The sequence below is a fragment of the Pan paniscus genome, chromosome 16 (genome assembly GCF_029289425.2).
Source record: "Pan paniscus chromosome 16, NHGRI_mPanPan1-v2.0_pri, whole genome shotgun sequence".
In the NCBI taxonomy this organism is placed as follows: domain Eukaryota; kingdom Metazoa; phylum Chordata; class Mammalia; order Primates; family Hominidae; genus Pan; species Pan paniscus.
Genome location: NC_073265.2, coordinates 49,234,987 through 49,240,918, shown reverse-complemented (window position 1 = coordinate 49,240,918; position 5,932 = coordinate 49,234,987). Strand labels below are relative to the sequence as shown.

At 39.2% G+C, this 5,932-nt stretch overlaps 1 pseudogene; it reads right to left on the bottom strand.

Moving 5' to 3' along the window:
- Positions 1-4,110: 4,110 nt before the first annotated feature.
- On the bottom strand, positions 4,111-5,639 carry LOC100987858 (nicotinamide/nicotinic acid mononucleotide adenylyltransferase 1-like; annotated as a pseudogene).
- Positions 5,640-5,932: the final 293 nt, after the last annotated feature.

Genomic DNA, 5,932 nt, shown 5'->3' with positions numbered 1-5,932 from the left:
CTTTACCATGGCCTCATAGGCCATGGAATGATCTACTGCACTTTTTTGGGTTGACTGAGTTTGATTTGTTTTCTTATCTCATTGTTTTCTCTGTCAAACTTGGAGTTATACATGCCATTTTCTATTCTTTTATTGATTGTCCTCAAAATTTTAATATGCATCTTTAAGTCTAAAGTTAATTAATATCTTAACCCAATTATGCCTGGTGTTCCACTATTGGAACGCTAAACTTGTGGGAGTTATTTGTATCCTACTGCTGAAGGTCATCGCCAAGGTCTGATTTTTCACACAAAAAAATTGCAACCTCCAGCATAAATGAGTTAACCACCTTTCTAAATAATACAAGAACACTTTTATCAGACTGCTACCTTTCAATGCTATAACATTCTTGCTCAGAATTTAGATGCTCTTTTTAACCCCATTAATTATATATTGTTATTTTGATATGGATAAACAACTGTACAGTTTACCAATATTTTTGATCATCTTTTCTTCTTTCATCTCAGACCTTTTATCTTAGAGTATTTTCCTTCTTCCTAAAGAATATTTTTTAGAGGTTTCTTTAATAAAAGTTTGTTGGTGGTAAACTCTCACCATTTCTGTTTCTATTTTTAAAATAAAAAAATGTTTAATTTGCCCTCATTCTTAAAAGATGAGGATAATTTTAAAACTTAAAAGATAGCTTTGTTGGGTACAGAATTGTAGGCAGATATTTACTTTTTGCTCAGCTATTTGAGGTAATTATAATTCACCATCTCTTGGCTTCCATTGTTGCTGTTCATCTAATTGTTATTGTTTGGAGGTGCTCTGGCTTTTCTCTCTTGCTGCTTGTAAGATCGTTTTCATTTTGTTTTTGGTTCTCTGATGTTTTACCACAATATGTCTAGGATTTATTTAATCATTTTAGTCTGTTTGGTAGTAGCCATAATTTTTATACCTGTGAATTTATATCTTTCATCCATTCTATAAAATTCTCAGCCATTATTTTTGTTGCCTTCTTTTTATTCTACTTCTATTCTTCTAGGACTTTGATTAGATGTATGTTAGCCCTTTTCATTTCACCTTCTCTTAAATTCTTTTTTTTTTTGAGATGGAGTCTCGCTCTGTCACCCAGGTGACAGAGTGCAGTGGCGTGATCTCGGCTCACTGCATGCTCTGCCTCCTGGGTTCATGCCATTCTCCTGCCTCAGCCTCCCGAGTAGCTGGGACTACAGACACCCGCCACTAGGCCCAGCTAATTTTTTTGTATTTTTAGTAGAGATGGGGTTTCACCGTGTTAGCCAGGATGGTCTTGATGTCCTGACCTTGTGATCCGCCCGCCTTGGCCTCCCAAAGTGCTGGGATTACAGGCGTGAGCCACCATGCCTGGCTCTTAAATTCTTCAGTATTTTTGATCTCCTTGTCTCTGTGTTACATTCTGAGTAACTCCCAGTGATTGATATTCCGGTATGCTAGTTCTTTCTCCAGCTGTGTTCAATATGCTGTTTAATTCTGAATTCACTTTTTCTTCAGATTTTATTTTTAAAATCAACTTTATTGGGGTATAATTTACATAAAATGCACCCATAGTAAGTCTACAATTTGACGATTTTTTCCTTCTTCCTTAAAGAAAGTCATATCAGTCATTAATATTTATTCCCCTGTGAAGGTCATTGTTCTAATTTCCATTATTCAAAGGGGAAGTTCTGTCCTTGATGACACCCAAAACTACGCTATTATGAGGCGGCATCAACAGCATCCTCAGCACTGGGAGAAAAAGCCAAGCAGCTCATTCTTTCTACAAAATTTTTGCTCCATTTCATTATTACCAGGGCTCCTGCAAGGATTCCCACATGCCTTGTCCAGTGATGTCCTGAGGTCAGTAGAGTCACAGCTGAGCAGGGAACAGGCACTTCTAAGCAGGAAAGCATGACAGTAGGAGAAAGGTTTCTAGCAGTGGAACCTTTATGCAGTTTACACAACACTTCCGATGAACTAGGTATAGTTCCCGAGAAGAAATCAAAGTTCAATTCCGATAGCTTCATCTTGCTCAATCATTATTTTTTAGGGCTACTTTAACTCTTAAACTGCAAAAAGCCAAGGAGGAGAAAAACAACTTTGAACTCTAGGATTTGAGATTTTCTAGGATTTGAGATTCCAACCTTTCATTCACTTGGCAGATGGATCCTGAAACATGCTAGGTGTCAGGCTTTGCTCCCTCCCTGTCTTTGGGAGGTGGCCTGATGGTTTCAGTAAGAGTAAGTTGGGAGTGGTAGCACATGTCTTACCTTAACTTTATTTAACATTTTTCTTTTTCAAACTGTAGATTCAGATCTGACTATACATTGCACATTTTTGTTTTTGTTTTGTTTTTGTTTTTGAGAGAGGGTCTCGCTTTGTCATCCAGTCTGGAGTGCACTGGCATGATCTCAGCTCACTGCAACCTCTGCCTCCTGTGCTCAAGCAATCCTCGTATCTCAGCCTCCCCAGTAGCTAGGACTCTAGGTGCCTGCCACTATGCCAGCTAATTTTTGTATTTTTGTAGAGATGGCATTTTGCCATGTTGCCCAAGCTGGTCTTGAACTCCTCATACCTCGGCCTCCCAAAATTCTGGAATTACAGGGATTAGCCACCGTGTCTGACCCAATTGCACATTTCTAAGTATTTTTTTTTCTTCTGCAGTTACAAACCCTTCATCTGGGGTGGTGTAGGTATAAAATAGAAATTGCCAAAAGGCAAATTATTCTATTTTCATTAGAAATTTAACTTTAGTTTTGTTTCTATCACAGAACTATTTTCCAAACCCTAAAACTATTCTACAGAAAGCTATCTCTGGTCTTCGTGCTTTACAAATTGGTAAAACTTCTACAACATTTTAATTGGTAGCAAACTATGTAACAAGCTTGTGTTTTCAACATAAAGCTAAGACTAATTATTTGAGAATACTACTTGTGGTTAAACTTCACACAAAAGGACAAGAAGAAAAAAGTATAAGAAAACAGACCCTTTTTCTGCTTAAATTCACAAATGGCAGATTCACAGTAGGCTGAAACAGAAACAGCAGGGTTCTTCAGAAACTCCAGTTTTTAAAGACAAGTTCTCACTATTTAGCCCAGACTGGTCTCAAAGTCCTGGGCTCAAGTGATCCTCCTGCCTCAGTCTCCCAAATAGATGGGATTACTGAGCATGTGCCGCTGCACCCCACGCAGGTCTTTTGATTAAGCTACCAATAAAGGTTAAGAGCATTCAGACTTATAAAATCCTTGAATGAGTCCCCTCAATTTCTGTGGTTCTCTAGCTTCAATGTAGCCTGATGTCCTTTCTGAAGTTGTTCCTGAAAATAAAGACAGGGACAGGGCCAGGGCTAGAGCATAACCCACAACGAGCCTAAATAAATGTGTATAGAGTGTAAGGCAGTAGCTCTCTACCTCTGGGGGGGGCATCAGAAATAACCTGAGTACCTTTCTAAACATACAAGGGCTTGAACCTCACTCCCTTCTTCCAAAGGTGAAGCTCCAGGCAGATAGGTCTTGCCAAAATTTAGTTGGCCACTTTGATGTGTGCCACAGAGAACTAACTATTGGTGCAATGTTTCTGCCAGGCATATTCACAACCTTTATTTTGCATAACTGGAGATGATTTATCAACGGTGCATTTTACAAGATCACCACTGTAAGATTTCCTTCCTTTGTCTACCCTAGCTGCAGATTACCCAGCAGCAGGCATCGATAAAATGTCAATTCCCTTCATAACCAAAGTTAGAATTTTCAATGAACTTTTGTTTTTCACACTTTACTTCTTATATGTGGTAGAGCTAGGCTGTTGCTTTTTGACTTCTTACTCATAGCTAGTTTCATTGAAAATTCTTTTGGTTTTAGTGTGCTGCTAATCTCTTGTTTTAAAGATAAAGAGATTGTACATTCTTTTTTTTAAAAAAAACATACAAAAAATTCATCTTAGCAATTTCTGATAAAAGGGAAAAAAACCCTGATTTTAACTTACCACTGATTTTTACTAAACTTTTAAGCTTTAGTTTAGGCAACAGCATCACAATTTCTTTCCCCAGTTACTAAAACCCAGGTTGTTTCAAATCCCGAAAAGGGAAGTCCAAAACATCATGCTGTAGAATTCCTATGCCTTAGCTTCTGTGACATTTCTCTGCAAAGGGGCCAGGATGACCGCAACATTCCTGTCTTCACTCTTGGAACTGTACAAATTATGCTTTTCCATGTATTCTTGGACAAGATCTGGTACCAAGTAGCAAATGCTCTGGCCCCTTCTGAGGGCTCTCCAGATTTTTGTGGATGAGATGTCATTAGTAATCCATTCCTTCACAACATGAATGTTGCTCCGGTGTTTCCACAGCACATCAGATTCATAGATGAATTTCTGCGCATCATTTCCAGCCTAACTAATACATATGTGCCCATAGCCTGCCACGATTTAGGCGATATCTTCACTCTTCCACAAAGGACTCCAATAAATCTGCCCCACATAGCAGCTTGACCTTTGGCACACCTTTCGTTTTGGGCTCTAGGGATTTCTTTTGACTAGACTCTTGTCTTTGTTCGGTCCACTTCTTCTTCCGTCCAGGCCTTGCTAGTGTAGATGAGTTCTGCTAGTGATCACAGTTACTGGCCTCCACTTTCTCTTGATGGTGTCTTAACAATCTCTGTCCACTCCTTCTGAAGACTTTCCGGGTATTAACTCCCACCCATTTGGAATTCTTGGTGGCAAGTTCTGCCATGATGACCCAGTGATGAGCAGGAATGAGTCTTTTCTCCTTCTTTTTTCTTTTTTCTTTTTTTTTGAGACAGAGTCTTGCTCTGTCACCCAGGCTGGATGGAGTGCAGTGGTGCAATCTCGGTTCACTGCAAGCTCCGCCTCCCGGGTTCATGTCATTTTCCTGCCTCAGCCTCCCAAGTAGCTGGGACTACAGGCACCCGCCAACATGCCCGGCTAAGTTTTTGTATTTTCAGTAGAGACGGGGTTTCACTGTGTTAGCCAGGATGGTCTTGATCTCTTGACCTCGTGATCTGCCTGCTTCAGCCTCCCAAAATGCTGGGATTACAGGTGTGAGGCACCACGCCTGGCCCCAGGAATGAGTCTTTTCTTCTAATATGCATTGCCAACAGGAGACATTATGAGTTTGACAACTCTGTATCTTCCTGTTCCATTGATGTAGCCTTTGCCAGCTCAAGCAATCTGAGGTGCATGTTGGTGATAGGATTAAAGGAACTGCAAGCAAAGAGAACCACTTCAGTCTTCTCTGAATTTTCCATGTTAAGAACTTGAAGTTGTTGATCTAAATGGAAAACTGTGACATCTCTCTTGTTGTAGTTCCACATAGCTGGGAAGGCCTCAGGAAATTTAGTCATGGCAGAAGGTGAAAGGGAAGCAAGGCCATGTCTAAGATGACAGCAGGTGAGAGAGAGCCAATTTGATGGTTTTTGACAAATACACTTACCTGTGCAATCACCTCCCAAAATAAGATTATTAACCATTTTCACAACCACAAAAGTTTTCTCTTGCCTCTTTGGATCTGTTCTCTACCTGCCCTAATCTTGATCCCTGGCAACTACTACTCTGCTTTCTGTAACTATAAGTTACCTTTTTCCATTTTAGGATTTTATACAAATGATTTTATATAAAATAAGATTTTATATTATATGATTTTAGGAGTCATATAATATGTACTCTTTTGTATTGGGCTTCTTTCACTTAGCAAAATGTTTTTAAGAGTCATACATGGTGTCATGTATATCGGTAGTTTTTACCATTTTTTTTCGGAGTAGTAGTCTACTTGATGGATATACCACATTTTGGTAGTCCCTCTTCCTATTGATAGCCATTTGGGTTGTTTCTAGATTTTTGGCTCTTGTGACTGAAGCAGTTATGAACTTTTGTGTACAAGTCTTTGTGTGGACATATGTTTTTATTTTTCTTAGGTAAA